Source organism: Panulirus ornatus, chromosome 43, assembly GCF_036320965.1.
Source record: "Panulirus ornatus isolate Po-2019 chromosome 43, ASM3632096v1, whole genome shotgun sequence".
Lineage (NCBI taxonomy): Eukaryota > Metazoa > Arthropoda > Malacostraca > Decapoda > Palinuridae > Panulirus > Panulirus ornatus.
Window position 1 is genome coordinate 24,288,989 of NC_092266.1, and position 21,709 is coordinate 24,310,697.

A 21,709-nucleotide genomic window follows, 5' to 3' on the forward strand; every position below is an offset into this window, starting at 1 on the left:
TGTATGATGCAGGAGGTGTGTAGGACCTGAAAAGAGTACTAAGGGACCTAGTAGAATTTTGTACGATGCAGTAGAGGTGTGGAGGACCTGGAAAAAGAGAGAACGTTGTAGGCTGAAGTCGAGGTGAGGAGGACCTGGAAAGAGCACTGAGGGACCCAGTAAATGTGTGTAGGACGTAGGAGAGATGTTGAGGACCTGGAAAGAGCACTGAGAGACCCAGTACATGTGTTTAGGGCATAGGAGAGACGTTATGGACCTGGAAGGAGTACTGCGGGACCCGAAAGTGGTGTATAGGACCTGGAAGGAGAACTGCGGGACCCGAAAGAGGTGTATAGGACCTGTAAGGAGTACTGGGTGACCTACAAGAGGTGTGTAGGATGCAGGAGAGGTGTGAAGGACCCGGAAGGAGTACTGGGGGACCCAGAAGAGGTGTGTAGGATGCAGCAGAGGTGTGGAGGACCTTGAAAGAGTACTCAGGGACACAGCAGAGGTGTGTAGGACGTAGGAGAGGTGAGAAAGATCTGAAAGGAGTACTGGGGGACCCAGAAGAGATGTGGAGGATGCAGATGTGTGTAGGACGTAGGAGAGGTGAGAAAGGTCTGGAAGGGGTACTGGGAGACCCAGAAGAGGTGTGTAGGATGCAGGAGAGGTACTGGGGGACCCAGTAGAGGTGTGTATGATGCAGGAGAGGTGTGCAGGACATGGAATGATTAATGGGTGACCCAGATGAGGCTTGAAGGACCCGGAAATAGTACTAGGGGAATCAACAGCGGTGTTTAGGATGCAGAAGACATGTGGAGGACCTTGAAGGAGTCCTGGGGGCCCATTAGAGGTCTGTATGATGCAGGAGAGGTGTGTAGGACCTGAAAAGAGTACTGGGGGACCTACTAGAACTTCGTAGGATGCAATGGAGGTGTGGAGGACCTGGACAGAGCACTAAGGGACCCAGCGCAGGTGTGCAGGACTTAGGAGAGGTGTCAAGGACCTGGAAGGAGTACTGGGGGACCCGAAAGAGGTGTGCAGGATGCAGGAAAGGTTTGGAGGGCCTGGAACAAGTACTGGGGAACCGAGACGAGGTGTATAAGATGCAGGAGAGGTGTGGAGGACCCAGAAGGAGCATTGGGGGACCCAGAAGAGGTGTGTAGGATGCAGGAGAGGTGTGGAGGACCTGGAACGAGTACTGGGGAACCCAGAAGAGGTGGAGTACCCGGAAGGAGTAATTGGGGACCCAGAAGAGGTGTGTAAAATGCAGGAGAGGTGTAGAGGCCCTGGAAGGAATACTGGGAGACCCGGATGAGGTATGTAGTATGCAGGAGAGGTGTTGAGAACGTGGAAGGAGGACTGGGGAACTAGAAGGGGTGTGGAGGATGCAGGAGAGGTGTGCAAGACCTAAAAAGAATACTTGTGGGCCTAATAGGAGTTTGTAGGGTGCAGCAGAGGTGTGGAGGACCTGTAAAGAGCACTGAGAGACCCAGTAGATGTGTGTAAGACGTAGGAGAGATGTTAAGGACCTAGAAGGAGTACTGCAGGATCCGAAAGAGGTGTATATGGCCTGTAATGAGTACTGGGTGACCTACAAGAGGTGTGTAGGATGCAGGAGAGGTGTGGAGGACCCAGGAGTACTGGAGGACACAGAAGAGGTGTGTATGATGAAGGAGAGGCTTGTAGGTCCTGGAATTAGTACTGGGGGACCCAGAAGGGGTGTGTAGGATGCAGGAGAGGTGTGCAGGACCTGGAATGAGTAATGGGTGACCCAGATGAGGCTTGGAGGGCCCGGAAGGAGTGCTAGGGGACTCAACAGCAATGTTTAGGATGCAGAAGACATGTGAAGTACCTGGAAGGAGTCTTGAGGTCTGTATGATGCAGGAGAGGTGTGTAGGACCTGAAAAAAGTACTGGGGTACCTACTAGAACTTTGTATTTTGCAATAGAGATATGGAGGACCTGGAAAGAGCACTGAAGGACCCAGCACAGGTGTGCAGGACGTAGGAGAGGTGTTGAGGACCTGGAAGGAGTACTGGGGGAACCGAAAGAGGTGTGTAGGATGCAGGAGAGGTGTGGAGAACCTAGAACGAGTATGGGGGACCTAGGAGAGGTGTGTAAGATGCAGGAGAGGTGTGGAGGACCCAGAAGGAGCACTGGGGGACCCAGAATGGGTTTGTAGTATGCAGATGTGTGGAGAATGTGGAATGAGTACTGGGGGACTCAGAAGAGGTATGAAGGACCTGGAAGGAGTATTAGAGGACCCAGAAGAGGTCTGTAGGCTGCAGTAGAGATGTGCAGGACCTGGAACAAATACTAGGGTACCCAGATGAAGCGTGGAGGACCTGGAAGGAGTACTAGGGGACTCATCAGAAGTGTTAAGGATGCAGAAGACATGTGGAGGACCTGGAAGGAGTTCTTAGGGGCCAAATAGAGGTCTATCTGATGCAGGAGAGTTGTGTAGGACCTGAAAAAGAGTACTGGGGGACCTAGTAGAAGTTTGTAGGATGCAGTAGAGGTGCGTAGGACCTGGAAAGATTACTGAGGGACCCATAAGAGGTGTGTAGGACGTAGGAGAGGTATGGAGAACCTGCAAGGAGTACTGGGGTACTCGAATGAGTGTGTAGGTTGCAGGAGAGATGTGGAGGACCTGGAAGGAGTAATGAGGTACCCAACACAGGTGTGTGTGTGTGTGGTGCATGTGGTGTGGAGTATCTGGGTGGAATAGTGGGAAACAGAACTTAGGTGTGTTGGATGCAGAAGGGGTGTGGAGGACCTAGATGGAGTATTTGGAAACCCAGCAATGTGTAGGACCTGAATGGGGTACTGGGTAACTCAGCAGTAATGTGTAGTAGGCACACGAGAGGTATGGAGAACTTAGATGGATTACTGAGCGAGACAACAGAGGTGTATAGAATGCAGTGGAGGTGTGTAGGACCCATATGAGTAACAGGTACTCAGGTGAGGTGTGTGGATGCAGTACTTCGTATGGGTCCTGCACAATGCAGGACCCATACGAAGTACTGCAGGACATAGGAGATTTGTTTAAGTTGCAGGAGACGTGTGGAGAACCCATACGGAGTGCTGGGGTATCCAGGAGAGGGCCCAGATGGAGGACAGGGAGACCCAGCAGAGGTTTGTAAGATGCATGAGAGGCGTGGCGTACCCAGACTGAGTACTACGGGTTCCAGGAGAGGTGTGGAAAACCCATATAGAATAGAGGTGTGTACGAGTGCTAAGTAGGGAGGCGAACTTAAGGTATGTCACTGCGGACATAGCAGTGATGGGGACAGATGTGGAAGATCTAGAAGACTTGGACATGCGGTTGACCCAAGAGAAATTGGGCGGGTAACCGGAGGGTATTTCGAGGAGGGAAGGCCGCTCTAGTATTTTGTTCTGCCACAAGGAAATAGAATGGTCCGAATCTCAATGCCAGCCAGTCCTCCCACCCTGTGTCCATGACCATTTTTTTTTTTTTTTTCACGTGGGGGAATCGTTGAGACTATCGCAGTGTCTCGAATATTCTTAAATCTTCTTGAGCGTGTGGCAGGTTGTATCACCGCCAGAGGCAGAACCTTGCAGTGTAGGCCCGTGTGTGAAGGGCTTGTGGCGGCCCACCAGATCAGCAGGTGCTGGAGGCGTTGCATGGTTCTGGGGATGAGGAACGAGAGGGAGGACAGAGGCACGTCAGGGGGGAAGCTCCGGTAACATAACGACAGTAGACGTGGGAGGTAATGAAAAGAAAAAAAAGAATAATCTCATCTTACGAATCGTAAATATTAAATGCAAATCTCCCAACCCTAAAGAGCTGCCTGGCCTTGTATTTTCCCCCTCCTTTTTTTCTTTTTTTTTTCTTTACCAAATGACACTTGTCGCAGACTGACGGTTGTGGCGGGTTACTGGGGCGTGCAACCCTGTGCTCTGGTTTCACTTTACGGAAGTCTGTCTATAGGCCAGGCCAGTGCCGGCAACGTGTACCGACGTTAGTCTAACCAGTACAACATGTCGACACAGTCGTCCCCTCCACTCTGCCATCCTCCTCCTCCTCCTCGTCTTCAGACTCGACCGTTGAAACTTAAATTGCCTCCGGCATTCCCCCCTTCGGGAAGTAATAATTAGCTCCATACTCGCAAGGCACCGGCCATTCATGCGTCATGGGAGGTTTATCTCGTTTTCTTACGTATGTTTTAACTCTTGTATTATCATCATTACACATGGTAGCGTCACGCTATGCCATGGCCCATGGCTCCCAGACTAGAGGCACTGTTCGAGTATGTTGTTTCGAAACTACACAGTCAGTTCTCTTGTATAGAAGCTGATAGAGTGTACTTTAAACACTCAGCCAGTCTCAGAGACCCGCTGTATCTCCGCACATAGCCATTCACTCGAGAGAATGGGTGCTCCATCCAGTCCCCAAGGTCGTCTCCATAAATCACACGTTCTTTTCCCAGTCACTATATTCTCCCATATAGCGGGGTCTCTGGGATCATTAAATCTACGATGCGATTATTTTATACGACCAGCTATGCAGACTATAACTCAGAATGTGATAGAAAGAAAACCAAAGATTTTAACCGCTGGGAAGGGAACAGAACCCTTAGATGTTAATAGTTATAGTCCTACCGAAGACGACACCGTCATTAATGTACCATCCGTTAGGTGCAAAGGCGTTGCGTCTCGCACGGCGTAAACACCAGCGTTTGAGACGGTTTTCTGTTGCCTAGACAACAGGTGGAGGGTTAGCAGGAGAGTGTGCGTCTTGATCAGTGGTCTAAATCAACGTATCCTGATTCCTAGTATGTGTGAAAAGGGGGAATTTCAAGCATCAAAAAAAAAAAAGTTTTCTAATTATATTAAGCAACATTATTCTTTCCAAGCTAAGGGACCCTCGCCTCCACCGTGTGTGTGTGTGTGTGTGTGTGTGTGTAGCGCTGCCGTCGCCGCTGCCCGGCTCGAGTGACCACCTTTGTGCCCGCCTCCCCTCTGGCCGCCTGACACGACACCATAAACGGGTGTGAATAACGGAGTCATTACGCTTAAATGTCGCTAATGACGACCAGCAGGGGAGACTGGGAACGACACCACTTCCCGCCCATTGACGGCCACGTCGGATGTCAGCCGATAAACAAAAGAGGCGCGAGTTACGGCCGCATCTGACCACGTCTCGAGAGGGATGAATAATTGAACCAGCCTTTAACGGGAATGACCCGCTGTATTAGATCTGGTCCACAAGAGAAGCCACCTTACCTTACAGCACCTCTAGAAAAGGGTATCCCCTCCCTGAGATAAATCCATTTTCGACACAAGGCTGTGGGAACCGGGACCGTCCGTGGCCCGCCGCCCAGATAGGCTTAGTTAGAGCTTCGTGGTTTGCAGGTAACGGTGACGCTCACACCACCCCCGCGCCCGCCATCCAAGCCCACTTGGCTTCTTTTGGAAGACGATAAGATTTCACATTTCATTTCGTAAGTTTACATACACACACACACACACACACACACACACACACACCTTCCCATGACATCCTAAGGCCAATGATCTCTCTGCCGAACGAAGCTGCGTGAGTGCGAGTGAAGGTGTTACTTTGGGCAGAGACATATCCCCCCCCCCCCCCCCGAGTCATTCATCGACGCCAGACGCGCGGAAGACCCCGTTTGTTGTACCAATAACCGCACAATACCTGTCGAGCTTAAACTCCCCCGCCTGAGAAGCTTTGTCATGTAGGAGGAGGGCGGTGCTAGGATGCCCAGGGGGATTAAGTTCGCTCAGGAATGTCACGACCAGAGGAACAAGTGTATGCGCCGGAAATACATCATTATGACCCCCATCTGACTCTATAGTCTTTTGGCAATTGCGCTCAAAAATGCATGCCCGAGTTCGGAGTTTTCGACCTTGCACACCAAGTGGCTTGCCGCTCTGTGAGCCGCTTCCTGGGAGTGCGTCTATGAGCGTTGCTGGAGAGAGAGATGTATACAACCAAGGGAGGGGGAAGGGGGGGTTATTAATAACGCCCCCCCCCTGGTAAATTCGGGGCTCAGTGCAATTATGGTCGGCACGCTTTGACGGGACTGCCATGGGCGTTGCCGTAAACTCTATATTGCAAGTGGAGAGGCACCTGTAAGGCTTGTCGTGTGATATAAGGTTACTGGGGGTTGGTGAGGGGGGGGGGGACGTCGTCCCTTTCTCTTTGAATTAGGAGGGACTGAATTATTAGTACTCGCTCGCCTTGAGCGACAGTTGATGATATGGGGTGTCTTGTTCATTACTTGGTACAGAAATTTAGACAGCTGTTCTAGATGCTGTGCTGCGTCTCAAAGGTAACGTAGTTAATGCGATATTCATGTTTTTTTTAACTTTTTTTTTTTGCATCAACACAAGAAGTTTCACAAATCCAAGTCACTCAAGTTACTTTTTTTGTGTGTGTGTGATCTTACACTCGTCCAGTTTTAAGCGTCATTATTTCGTCCGACTCCCAGCCACTTTCTAAACGCGATTTGCGCAGCGTACATTAATCACATTCTCTCTCGGGCACATTCGATCTCTAGGTAACTGCATATTACGTTTGTCTGGTTCCTCTATCATTATCCCCTCGTCCAGTTATCACAAGTTATGTGTGTCGCACGCATCCAGTCTCTCAGCACATTCACATTTTGTGCTACAGGTCCCTCAATACTACGCTCTTTCGGTGACTCCACATTCCCCTTCTCCCTCACAAAAACACCTAAAAACGCCCTCTACCTAAGTCCCTCAGCAACTAACTCTTACACAGTGGGCTCACCAGTTACTATGTGTGTGTGTGTGTGTGTGTGTGTGTGTGTGTGTGTGTGTGTGTATGCAGAGTTCAGGCAGCTCCTGGGGAGGAAGAAAGGGGGGTCGCCACACACCGCCTTAGTAAACTAGTCCTCTTGCTAACAAAAGCCTAGTCCAGCACCCTCCGGCTGAATGAAGGCTATTTATCCAGTCATGTTATAGAAGGAGGAGGAAGAGGATTAAGGTGCAGGGATATTCGAAGAATGTGAAACGAAGCAGCGAGTGTTTGTATGAAGATCAGAGAGAGAGAGAGAGAGACGGAGAGAAATGAATGAATGAGAAATGAGGAAAGGAGGGAATGAAGCTACCGGTACGCCAAAATAAAGGCTTCGACACAGTATTCTAAAGGCGTTTTTAGAATGTTTTTTTTTGGCCGTCATATATATATATATATATATATATATATATATATATATATATATATATATATATATATATATATATATATATATAGAGCTTGAAATAATGTTGTGAAGATTCGAAATAGATCACGAGAGGCGGTGGTGGTGGTGTGGCGCAAGGGAACGCCAGGTATGTGAACCATACGCCGACTGAGGAAGTCGTCCTTTACGCTAAACAATACGAAATGATCCAGTGTTATGAGGAAACTCATCTGTATGATAATTGCTCACACCACCAAAGTACCATATAATGCGTGTAAATAGGTTGGTATACTGTGTGTGCTCCTTGGATAGGTGTCGCTACTGTGGTGATGAGCACAAGCGAGTTATAATCGTCAGGGAAGGAGACGGAAAATGCCAATATACATCTTAAAAAGAATTTTAGCGAGACCTTGTTACGGGAGGATAGAAATAGATGTGTGTGTGTGTGTGTGTGTGTGTGTGTGTGTGTTGGGGTGGGGGGGATTAGATTGGAAATTTACCCTGCATGATTTTCTATAAATACAGGAAAATATGCGAAGTATTATCCACTGATGTAAAGCCTAGAAACAAACGCTTAAAACAGCTTAGCTCCAACAGCTTTCAAGCTTTCAAGGAGGCCAACAAAGGTGAAGCGGCTGGCCGGCGGGCGGAGTCTTGGTGGGTACCGGAAACCATGTGACGTCACAGCTATGGCGCCTTCTTTATCCCCTTCTGGGGCCACTGATGGATCCTGATAAGGAACCGATTCCGCAGAATACCGCTTAATGTCATACATTACGTAGTATCCTATACCGCATGACTTCCGTGGGATGAGGAACACCAGTCACGATGTTTGGAGTAGTTGTACATATGAACCGGAGTTTGATAGCGGCACGACATTAAGACGAGGCGCTGCTGAGATGACATACTATCCGTCGCTACGCTCAATTTATTGTGCAGGTCTTAGGATCATCACGGCCGAGGTGTAGTCAATGGTGGCGAGGGTGGTCACGCGGTATGGCCAGGGCTGGGAGGTGGTGGTGATGGTGAGGGGGAGTGAGTTCGATTTCTCCTAAGAATTCAACTCCATGTTTTTTTGTTTTTCCTCCAGAGGTGTGATTATGATGGCAAGGAAGGATATCTTGTATCTAGGTAGAGTACTGAGTTATGTCATCTGTGAAGGATCAAGAGATTAAGGCTGTCCTGGCCATGAAAGTCAACAGTGTTGTGGAACTGAGATGGTAAACATGATGGTATTAATGTTTAGCACAACGGTACGACTCTGAGGCCAAAGGCCTGACCTTGATGTTACCATACCTCCGTGTTCAAAGGTTGTACCGACGTGTTCTAAGGCTACAGTGTACCATCTTGTTTAGGGGTTGCACCAGTGTGTTCAAGAGAAGGATTACCAAATGATATTGAGGTATATGATATGCAGTGGATATGCTTGCAGGTCTGAATGGTCTCTGCACGCAAATTGTTTGGGGTGTAAATTCTGAGATTTACGAAGCGAAAGGATGAGGAGTGAGGTGTGAAGAACGGAGGAAAGATATCCAAGGATAAAGAACAGAGACGATATAAAATTTGGATGAACATAAGGTGGAGAGAGAGAGAGAGAGAGAGAGAGAGAGAGAGAGAGAGAGAGAGAGAGAGAGAGAGAGAGAGAGAGGCTATATGATACTCAGCATGAACTAGAAAACTGCCATGAAATCGAAAAAATAGAAAGATATAAGGTAATATGGGAATGCGAAATAAAGCATGAGACGAAATTTAAATAAAACACCATGAATTGGAAAATGTATAGAAGCTAAAAAAGAAAAAGTACAAGTACCACTAAGAGGAACTATGAAGAAAACATTAACGAAGTGAAAGCTGGAGGAACACTGAAAAAAAATTGGTTGAGAATAGAAAAGGGAAATTTATTAGGTTACTTCGCCATCCGGAAAGAAAACGGGCGGGTTGAAAGCGGTGTGAACAAGGGACGTGGGAGATTCCTGGAAGGCCCGTGCACGGATCTCAGGTGTACAGAGCATGAATGAGGCAGGTGCACTGACCAAGGCCGGGGGACAGGTACACAGAACAAGGCCACGGGGCAGGTACACATAACAAGTCCAGGGGGTAGATACACAGAGCAATGCAGGGGGGGAGGTGCATAGAACAAGGCCAGGGAGCAGGCACAAAGAACGAGGTGGGGGTGTGGGGGATGAGAGGGGGAAGTAGAAAAAAAATAATATAGTGGGATCCCGCGTCACACATTGATTAACATTGATTCTCCATAGTGAATATGTGCATAATTCCATTGCAGTTGTTATTCAGAAATGGACATTGAGGAGTGTGACTCCTCACCACCTCTTTCTATAGGATTTAAGACCATGAGAAACAACTGACAGTCCATATTGTGTCATAGACACAGAACCAGACCTTAACCTGGTGACGGCTCCTCAAGCTCGGGCAATGGAGGGGTAAGGTACGTGCAAAACGAGGCGAAAGAAGGATGAAGTAAAAAGGTCATCCCTGAAGGGCAGGTACATGAACACCAAAACAGGACAGAAATTGCTGGGCACACAGAACACCTAGACATATCCGAATAGGTGGTGGGGGGAGGTTGGATGCAGAACACAGAACGGGAATGGCTGCTACATTACGAAAGGGGTCCGAGGACGGTTACACGGAACACGGTGGGTGGGTAGGTATACAGAATACCACACAACTGGAGGGAATAAAAAGTTGAAGTACAGGAAAGCTGAGGCCACACAGACCCTGGCAGAGAAGAGGAAGCGCCAGGAAATTCGGTAGATATGCGAGGAAAAAATATGAATTAAAGATATAAGACAAAAATACATAACCCCATAATGAAAAGGAATGATATGACACGGAAAACTAAAAACAAAAATCCTCTTAATTAGAAAAAGATAGGAGGCCAAATAGGAAGAGAGATGTGATAAGACGATGGCGGTAATTGAGGAAAATAGCGAGAATGTGGAAAATATAAAGAATTATTTCAGAAAATTTAGAAATATTTAAAATTTGGAGGACAGTAAATGCAAAGCTGAAGGAAGTAATAAAAAAAAAACCAGATGAGTGTAAAGAGACATTATGATTTATCAATGTTTATGATAAAGAACGGAAAATAAATGATAAGTGAGGCCGGAAACATTAGTTCATAGAATACACTGAAAAGGGAAGAAAAATACTGAGGATTAGAAAGGACGATAAACATGATAGGACAAGGTAGGAGAGGAGACGACGATAAGGAGGCACAAAGGGTTGAGTGAGCGGGACGTGGGGCGGGGCCGGGGAGCATCCCGCCATCAGGTGGTGAACCAGGGACAGGAAGAGGCCCTACGGGGTGGGTATCTGGCTACCTTGGTAATCCATCTCACTCCTACTTCTGCTGTTTCTTCCCCCCCCCCCCCCCCCACACACACACACACACACACAAACAGCCCATCACCTCTACTCCCACTGACTTAATCCCACACTATATCACTCGGTACTCGTCTGTTTTCAAAACTTTGCACCATCACCATAACCTCCCTAAAGTGGTATTCCCGGCACCTTAACATGGGATACCCATTGTACCTCACTTAACTACGTACCCCCATCTAGGGCTAGCGCAAGGGTATTTGGTGCCCTAGGCGAGCCGTAAGATGAGCACCCCTTTGTAACTTTTTAATCGGTATATTCATATATCTGTGAAAGTAATGATAATAGTCTTTTATGAAATATACGTACGCATCAGTGAAGGTTTAAGCTTATACTATATACACACACACATATATAAAAGCACACATTATGACACTGTGGACTCTGTAAGATCAAAATTACTTGCATAGTAAATTGAGACTTGGAGTGAAGGCATAAATGGTACTGGCATATAGTCATGCCATGTAATACAAACTCTGGAGGATGCCTTCAGTATTCCAGATGCTGTAACTGGTTAAAGGTGGCCAACATTACATACTGAAGAGAGATATCACTTAAACTGTTCAATTCATCACACTTGTAAAAAGTGAACACTTTTCAGAAGATTCCTACAGAAATGACCGACTTATACTTAAAGCATTTCAACTCAGGTAATTTAGTATCACCGAGAGAATCATCTCCCCGTGTTTTTCTAGATTAGGTTGATTGGTTTTGGTTAAGATAGGTTACAAATCTAAACTAATTTAACCATACCAAACCCAACCTAATCTGAGGTTTGGTTGGGGGAAGTTGGAGATTCCAAATATTTTTCCTCTTATAAAGGAATGGGAAGGGATACCCCTTGATAGCTTTCTTTTCACATATCAATTTAACATCAACTCTTGTTTGTACTGAAACTGGTTAAATGTAATGGATGTTCAGTGATATAGTATCTTACAGTACAGGAATATTGATAAAATTTCACAAATATATTTAAACACCTACTGCAACTATTAAGAAGTGGAGGACTTTGTTGTAACCATGCAAAGTGCTCCTTGAATAATTTGTAAATTTTGAACATCAGTAATATACAAAATATCCCTGTTAAATCTAAGCAATTATCTCATCGTGCCAGAATAATGATACACTGTAAATTTCACATTCATGCATATGAGTGATGTATATACAGGGTACACTGTTGTTTTTAATGCCTTATCCAGGTGAAGCCCAGTGTCAGATATTGAACCCACTGGGAATCCTAGAACTGCAAAATATAATGTTGATTCTTCTAACACACCATGTTCAAGAAGTGGTGGAAAGGGACTTGTATATCACTGAATCAAAATATTTGTCTGTGATCATATTCATGATTAATTTATGGCTTAGATTTATGTTATATCATTAAGTCAGCTTCTAATTTTATAATAACTACTTTTACATGATGCATGCCTGATAACAGTGCCAAAAGAAGAAGGTAAACACCATCTTTTGCAACTGAACACCATTTCAAGTATGGGATGATTTAACCCTTATAAGATTATCATATTGTATTATATTGATATGTACATGTACATGTACATGTGTAGGTATGTGTCTATCTGTGTATGTATATGTTGAAATATATATGTATGTATATGTGCGTGTGTGGACATTTATGGATTTTTTCATTTCATTTCATACTATTCGCCATTTCCCGCATTAGCGAAGTAGCGTTAAGAACAGAGGACTGGGCCTTTGAGGAAATATCCTCACCTGGCCCCCTTCTCTGTTCTTTATTTTGGAAGATTAAAAAAAAAATGAGGGGAGGATTTCCAGCCACCCGCTCTCTTCCCTTTTAGTTGCCTTCTACGACATGCAGGGAATACATGGGAGGTATTCTTTCTCCCCTATCCCCAGGGATATATATATATATATATATTTCTTTCTTTCTTTTAAAATATTCGCCATTTCCCGCGTTAGCGAGGTAGCATTAAGAACAGAGGACTGGGCCTTTTTTGGAATATCCTCACCTGGCCCCCTCTGTTCCTTCTTTTGGAAAAAAAAAAAAAAAAAGAGAGGAGTATTTCCAGCCCCCCTGCTCCCTCCCCTTTTAGTCGCCTTCTACGACACGCAGGGAATATGTGAGAAGTATTCTTAATCCCCTATCCCCAGGGATAATATATATATATATATATATATATATATATATATATATATATATATATATATATATATACATATATATACATATATATACATATATATATATATATATATATATATATATATATATATATTTTTTTTTTTTTTTTTTTTTTTTTTTTTTTTGGTCTCCCGCGTTTGTGAGGTAGCGCAAGGAAACAGACGAAAACCCACCCCCATACACATGTATATACTTACGTCCACACACGCAAATACACATACCTACACAGCTTTCCATGGTTTACCCCAGACGCTTCACATGCCCTGATTCAATCCACTGACAGCACGTCAACCCCGGTATACCACATCGATCCAATTCACTCTATTCCTTGCCCTCCTTTCACCCTCCTGCATGTTCAGGCCCCGATCACACAAAATCTTTTTCACTCCATCTTTCCACCTCCAATTTGGTCTCCCACTTCTCCTCGTTCCCTCCACCTCCGACACATATATCCTCTTGGTCAATCTTTCCTCACTCATTCTCTCCATGTGCCCAAACCATTTCAAAACACCCTCTTCTGCTCTCTCAACCACGCTCTTGTTATTTCCACACATCTCTCTTACCCTTACGTTGCTTACTCGATCAAACCACCTCACACCACACATTGTCCTCAAACATCTCATTTCCAGCACATCCATCCTCCTGCACACAACTCTATCCATAGCCCATGCCTCGCAACCATACAACATTGTTGGAACCACTATTCCTTCAAACATACCCATTTTTGCTTTCCGAGATAATGTTCTCGACTTCCACACATTCTTCAAGGCTCCCAGAATTTTCGCCCCCTCCCCCATCCTATGATCCACTTCTGCTTCCATGGTTCCATCCGCTGCCAGATCCACTCCCAGATATCTAAAACACTTTACTTCCTCCAGTTTTTCTCCATTCAAACTTACCTCCCAATTGACTTGACCCTCAACCCTACTGTACCTAATAACCGTGCTCTTATTCACATTTACTCTTAACTTTCTTCTTTCACACACTTTACCAAACTCAGTCACCAGCTTTTGCAGTTTCTCACATGAATCAGCCACCAGCGCTGTATCATCACTTCCCAAGCTGTCTCATCCCCAACAGACTTCATACTTGCCCCTCTTTCCAAAACTCTTGCATTCACCTCCCTAACAACCCCATCCATAAACAAATTAAACAACCATGGAGACATCACACACCCCTGCCGCAAACCTACATTCACAGAGAACCAATCACTTTCCTCTCTTCCTACACGTACACATGGATGGTATTGCAGTGGAATTTATTAAAAAAGGGGGTGACTGTATTGTTGACTGGTTGGTAAGGTTATTTAATGTATGTATGACTCATGGTGAGGTGCCTGAGGATTGGCGGAATGCGTGCATAGTGCCATTGTACAAAGGCAAAGGGGATAAGAGTGAGTGCTCAAATTACAGAGGTATAAGTTTGTTGAGTATTCCTGGTAAATTATATGGGAGGGTATTGATTGAGAGGGTGAAGGCATGTACAGAGCATCAGATTGGGGAAGAACAGTGTGGTTTCAGAAGTGGTAGAGGATGTGTGGATCAGGTGTTTGCTTTGAAGAATGTATGTGAGAAATACTTAGAAAAGCAAATGGATTTGTATGTAGCATTTATGGATCTGGAGAAGGCATATGATAGAGTTGATAGAGATGCTCTGTGGAAGGTATTAAGAATATATGGTGTGGGAGGCAAGTTGTTAGAAGCAGTGAAAAGTTTTTATCGAGGATGTAAGGCACGTGTACGTGTAGGAAGAGAGGAAAGTGATTGGTTCTCAGTGAATGTAGGTTTGCGGCAGGGGTGTGTGATGTCTCCATGGTTGTTTACTTTGTTTATGGATGGGGTTGTTAGGGAGGTGAATGCAAGAGTTTTGGAAAGAGGGGCAAGTATGAAGTCTGTTGGGGATGAGAGAGCTTGGGAAGTGAGTCAGTTGTTGTTCGCTGATGATACAGCGCTGGTGGCTGATTCATGTGAGAAACTGCAGAAGCTGGTGACTGAGTTTGGTAAAGTGTGTGAAAGAAGAAAGTTAAGAGTAAATGTGAATAAGAGCAAGGTTAATTATTAGGTACAGTAGGGTTGAGGGTCAAGTCAACTGGGAGGTGAGTTTGAATGGAGAAAAACTGGAGGAAGTAAAGTGTTTTAGATATCTGGGAGTGGATCTGGCAGCGGATGGAACCATGGAAGCGGAAGTGGATCATAGGATGGGGGATGGGGCGAAAATTCTGGGAGCCTTGAAGAATGTGTGGAAGTCGAGAACATTATCTCGGAAAGCAAAAATGGGTATGTTTGAAGGAATAGTGGTTCCAACAATGTTGTATGGTTGCAAGGCGTGGGCTATGGATAGAGTTGTGCGCAGGAGGATGGATGTGCTGGAAATGAGATGTTTGAGGACAATGTGTGGTGTGAGGTGGCTTGATCAAGTAAGTAACGTAAGGGTAAGAGAGATGTGTGGAAATAAAAAGAGCGTGGTTGAGAGAGCAGAAGAGGGTGTTTTGAAATGGTTTGGGCACATGGAGAGAATGAGTGAGGAAAGATTGACCAAGAGGATATATGTGTCGGAGGTGGAGGGAACGAGGAGAAGAGGGAGACCAAATTGGAGGTGGAAAGATGGAGTGAAAAAGATTTTGTGTGATCGGGGCCTGAACATGCAGGAGGGTGAAAGGAGGGCAAGGAATAGAGTGAATTGGAGCGATGTGGTATACCGGGGTTGACGTGCTGTCAGTGGATTGAATCAGGGCATGTGAAGCGTCTGGGGTAAACCATGGAAAGCTGTGTAGGTATGTATATTTACGTGTGTGGACGTATGTATATACATGTGTATGGGGGTGGGTTGGGCCATTTCTTTCGTCTGTTTTCCTTGCGCTACCTCGCAAACACGGGAGACAGCGACAAAGCAAAAAAAAAAAAAAAAAATATATATATATATATATATATATATATATATATATATATATATATATATGTGTGTGTGTGTGTGTGTGTGTATGTGGGTTGGGCCATCCCTCACTTGTTTCCTTGCGCTACCTCGTTAACACAGGAGATGGCGGTTAAGTATAATAATAATTATAATAGTAATTAAAATATATATTTATATTTATTTAGTATTATACTTTGTCGCTGTCTCCCGCGTTAGCGAGGTAGCAAAAGGAAACAGATGAAAGAATGGCCCAACCCACCCACATACACATGTATATACATAAACGTCCACACAGGCACATATACATTTCAACACATACATACATATACATACACAGACATATACATATATACACATGTACATATTCATACATGCTGCCTTCATCCATTCCTGCCGCCACCCCACCCCACCACACACGAAGTGGCACCCCTCCTTCCCCAGCATGCTCGCGAGGTAGCGCAAGGAAAAGACAACAAAGGTCACATTCGTTCACACTCGATCTCTAGCTGTCATGTGTAATGCACCAAAACCACAGCTCCCTTTCCACATCTAGGCCTCACATAACTTTCCATGGTTTACCCCAGACACTTCACATGCCCTGGTTCAATCCACTGACAGCACATCAACCCTAGTATACTACAACATTCCAATTCACTCTATTCCTTGCACACCTTTCACCCTCCTGCATGTTCTGGCCCCAATCACTCAAAATCTTTTTCAATCCTTCCTTCCACCTCTAATCTGGTCTCCCACTTTTTCTCGTTCCCGCCACCTCTGACACATATATCCTCTTTGTCAATCTTTCCTCACTCATTCTCTCCATGTGACCAAACCATTTCAATACACCCTCTTCTGCTTTCTCAACCACACTCTTTTTATTACCACACATCTCTCGTAGCCTTTCATTACTTGCTCGATCAAACTACCTCACACCACATATTGTCCTCAAACGTCTCATTACCAACACATCCACCCTCCTCCACACAACCCTATCTATAGCCCATGCCTCACAACCATATAACATTGTTGGAACCACTATTCTTCAAACATACCCATTTTTGCTTTCCAAGATAACGTTCTCGCCTTCCACACATTCTCCAATGCTCCCAGAACCATCGCCCCATCCCCCACTCTGTAACTCACTTCCGCTTCTATGGTTCCTTCCTCTGTTAAATCCACTCCCAGATATCTAAAACACTTCACTTCCTCCAGTTTTTCTCCATTCAAACTTACCTTCCAATTGACTTGTCCCTCAACCCTACTGTACCTAATAACCTTGCTCTCATTCACATTTACTCTCAGCTTTCTTCTTTCACACACTTTACCTGACTCAGTCACCAGCTTCTGCAGTTTCTCACCTGAATCAGCCACCAGCGCTGTATCATCAGCAAACAACAACTAACTCACTTCCCAACCCCTCTCATCGAGAACAGACTGCATACTTACCCCTCTCTCCAAAACTCTTGCATTCACCTCCCTAACAACCCCATCCATACATAAACAGATTAAACAACCATGGAGACATCATGCACCCCTGCTGCAAACCGACATTCACTGAGAAACAATCACTTTCCTCTCTTCCTTCTCATACACATGCCTTGCATCCTTGATAAAAACTTTTCACGGCTTCTAGCAACTTGCCCCCCGCACCATATACTCGTAACACCTTCCACAGAGCATCTCTATCAACTCAATCATATGCCTTCTCCAGATCCATATATCCTCCATACAAATCCATTTGTTTTTCTAAGTATTTCTCACATGCATTCTTCTAAGCAAACACCTGATCCACACGGCCTCTACACTTCTGAAACCACACTGCTCTTTCCCAATCTGATGCTCTGTACATGCCTTCACCCTCTCAATCAGTACCCTCCCATATAAATTCCCAGGAATACTCAACAAACTTATACCTCTGTAATTTGAACACTCATCTTTATCCCCTTTGCCTTTGTATAATGGCACTATGCATGCATTCTGCCAATCCTCAGGCACTTCACCATGAGCCATACATACATTGAATATCCTCACCAACCAGTCAACAACAGTAACCCCCTTTTTTTAATAAATTCCACTGCAATACCATCCAAAGCCTTGCCGGCTTTCATCTCCCGTTAAGCTTTCACTACCTCTTCTCTGTTTACCAAACCATTCTCCCTGACCCTCTCACTTCACACACCACCTCGATCAAAACACCCAATATCTGCCACTCTATCATCTGACATATGATATGGATGAAGGCAAGCAAGTATGAATATTTCTTTTTTTGTATATGTGTATATATGTATATGTCTGTGTATGTATGTATTTGTATGTATATATGCATGTATGGGCATTTATGTATGTATATATATATATATATGTGTATATGAGTGTTTGGGACATTCTTCGTCTGTTTCTTGGCCCTACCTCGCTGACATAGGAAACAGCGATTAAAAATAATGAATAAAATATAAATAGATACATTTTTCATACATATTTACCATTTCCTCTGTTAGCAAGGTAGCGTTAAGAACAGAGGACTGAGCCTTAGAGGGAATATCCTCACTTGGCCCCCTTCTCTGTTCCTTTTTTTTGGAAAGTAAAAAACAGGAGGGAAGGATTTCCAGTCACCTGCTCCTTCCCCTTTTACTCACCTTCTACGACACATGGGGAATATGTGGGAAGTATATGTCTGTGTATGTATATGTATGTATATATGCATGTATTGGCATTTATATATATATATATATAGAAATTGGTCATCGGTTGATCATGAATAAATAGAAAAACAGATCTCAAAAGTTAAGATGTTATCTTTTTGAATTCTGTTTGATGTACATGTATAGAGTATATATCTTATGCTTAATCATTTCCAAACGTGAAATGGATAACACCTCACCCCATTTCACTGTATCCTGTGCATGCATTTCACCCCAAGCACTCAAAATATTTTTCACTCCATACTTCCATCTCCATTATCCCTGGGGATAGGGGATTAAGAATACTTCCCACGTATTCCCTGCGTGTCGTAGAAGGCGACTAAAAGGGGAGGGAGCGGGGGGCTGGAAATCCTCCCCTCTCGTTTTTTTTTTTCCCAAAAGAAGGAACAGAGAATTGGGCCAGGTGAGGGTATTCCCTCAAAGGCCCAGTCCTCTGTTCTTAATGCTACCTCGCTAACGCGGGAAATGGCGAATAGTTTAAAAAAAAAAAGATATATATATATATATATATATATACATGTGTGTGTGTGTGTGTGTGTATATGAGTGGTTGGGACATTCTTCATCTGTTTCCTGGCCCTACCTCACTGACATGGGAAACAGCAATTAAGTATGTTAAGTAGAATATATATATAAATATATTTTTCATACATATTCACCATTTCCCGTGTTAGCAAGGTAGCGTTAAGAACAGAGGACTGAGCCTTAGAGGGAATATCCTCACTTGGCCCCCTTCTCTGTTCCTTTTCTTTGGAAAGTAAAAAAACTGGTTGGGAGGATTTCCAGTCACCTGCTCCCTCCCCTTTTAGTCACCTTCTATGACACACAGGGAATATGTGGGAAGTGTACTTTCTTCCCTTTACATTTATTTATTTATATATATATTTTTTTTTATTTATTTATTTATTTATTTATTTATTCATTTATTTATTTTATATTTATTATATATATATATATTTTTTTTTCTATTATACTTTATTGCTGTCTCCCGCAATAGCAAAGTAGCGCAAGGAACAGATGAAAGAATGGCCCAACCCATCCACATACACATGTATATACATAAATGCCCACAGCGCACATATACATACCTATACATTCAAACATATACATATACAGACACAGAAATATATACACATGTGCATATTCATTCATGCTGCCTTCATCCATTCCCACAGCCACCCTGCCACACATGAAATGGCACCCCCTCCCCCGCGTGCATGCGAGGTAGCGCTAGGAAAAGATAACAAAGGCCACATTCGTTCACACTCAGTCTCTAGCTGTCATGTTTAATGCACTGAAACCACAGCTCCCTTTCCACATCCAGGCCCCACATATTATTGCTTTAAAAGTAAATGCAAACTATTGAAATCTAAGTAATCTACATACAGCATACGACATAAATGCTGTGATGATATTACCTGTATATACATAGATGAATGATTTTCAGGAAATTGGAGACAAAAATATGTGGGTTAAGCAACTATTTTCCTTACTTGTCCACACCCATGTTGACTGCGTGTACAGTATTTCAAATTTTGCATTCTGATGAGAGCTGTGCCAACACGTAATGTGTCAGTTTTTCTTATGAAATATGAGTAAGTCACATATAAAAGTTTATTTGATATCACATATAGGATGTGTTTAAACATTTGTCTGAATAACTCAGGAAATGAAACAGGGATTTGTGATATCATGGACAGCACCAAAATGTTTGAGCCAGCTGAGATGGTTTAATGGCATTAGAGATCATGAAATTGGCAATAGAGGCTGCTGCAAGTTAGTGTCTATATGACCAGTCAGTGATTTATAAACTGACCACTCCAAGATAATTAGCCATAACTTTACTCCATCTCCATGATAAAACCTTATACCCGTGAGTCTATTATAAGTACCTATACAACATTTATTTTTCTGTTTCAGAAAACCTTGGTTACTATGAACATCTGCAGAGGCTGAAGTAGGTTAAGTGTTTTGAATAACTCCATCTTGGTCTGCACTTGTAGTACCTACAAAAAGATATATCACTGATGAGAAGGCCATTTCTTTCATACTCTGCCAGCATTAGGAGTCTCCAGCTTTTGGTAAGAAAGATTTCTTTCCATGCAGGATGGAAGTAGTAAGTTTCAAGTTTTCTGAAAAATCCTCTTGAAAAAAATAGAAGTGAAGGAACATCTTTGCAGTGTTGTCTTTGATGCCATGCTTTTGGGACATCATGGCAAATCCAGTAAGTCTTCTAACAGTGTATTACTTTTCATACAAGAGGGTATTGTAAACAATTGAAGCAAAGACAAAGATACTTTTTATGGTATTGCAGTAAGAACAGCCACCTTAAAAGAAATGATAATAACTATTGCTGAAAAACTGCAGGACATTGGTTCAAAAGTAAAATTTGTAGTGTTGCCTAGATCCTATTAACAGATGTGTCTTAAAATTACTAGGTTTAAGTTTGGAGAAACCTTTATTTGAATTAGCAGAGCTTATCTAGTTTTTTGTTATCCACCTTCTTCTCATGAGCACTCGGAATGATTTTAGAAATTATGAAAAAAAATGGAGAGCATGTTGAAAAATGAGAATATGTTGAAGGATTTTATGAAGAAGACAGCAAACACATCAGGCTTGCACCAGGAAAAACTAAAAAAATGTCTAAATAGATAAGGATTTTCTGATATGTGTGTAAACCTTGCTGTTCATTTATTTAGCCTTACTATAGGAGTAGGGATATGCATGCACAGCGCACATGGTTTGCTTAACTAACATGGTGTGTACATAGCTGAATTTATATACAAAGTAGACTGTTTTGATGATGTCAATCTTTTTTCATTATAAGGATTATGAGCAGCATTCATCTGATTTTATATACAAAGCAGACTGTTTTAATAGTGCCATTCATTTTTGATTATAAGGATTATAAACGGCATTAAATGTGAATTCATGTCACAATAATTTTGTTGACAATATATCTCAGTATGTGCTTTATCCAAGCCAGCTTCATGGATGGATGGTTAATGAACTTTGTAGCATTAAGATTATTGTGGCATTGTATAAGAACAAAATTTTCTGTGAAACATTTAATGACAAGATTAAACCAGGACTGCTTAGAAAATTTATTAAGTACAAGTATATTGGAAACAGCTTTAGAAATTGAGACCATCCAAACCCCTCAACCTTAATCCTTACATTTTGCTCAGTGGTGTACAGTAACCTTTTGCAGCCTTCTGCTACCTCTGACTTCATAAATAATTCTGCAGTTTGATTCTGTTAGAATAATGAATGAGGATGAATGTCAGGGATCTACTATTGATATTGTGATCGAACCCGCGACCCTCGTGCGACAGGCGGGAATGCAACCGCAAGG

At 43.6% G+C, this 21,709-nt stretch overlaps 1 long non-coding RNA gene across 1 annotated transcript in view; it reads left to right on the forward strand.

Annotated features, from left to right (window-relative positions):
* LOC139762416 (uncharacterized) overlaps positions 1–20,718 on the forward strand; it is a 29,642-nt gene extending 8,924 nt beyond the window's left edge. The window contains exon 3 of the long non-coding RNA XR_011715717.1: positions 20,275–20,718. This is a non-coding gene — a long non-coding RNA (uncharacterized lncRNA). The remainder of the gene's footprint in view (positions 1–20,274) is intronic.
* The last annotated feature ends 991 nt before the right edge of the window (positions 20,719–21,709 follow it).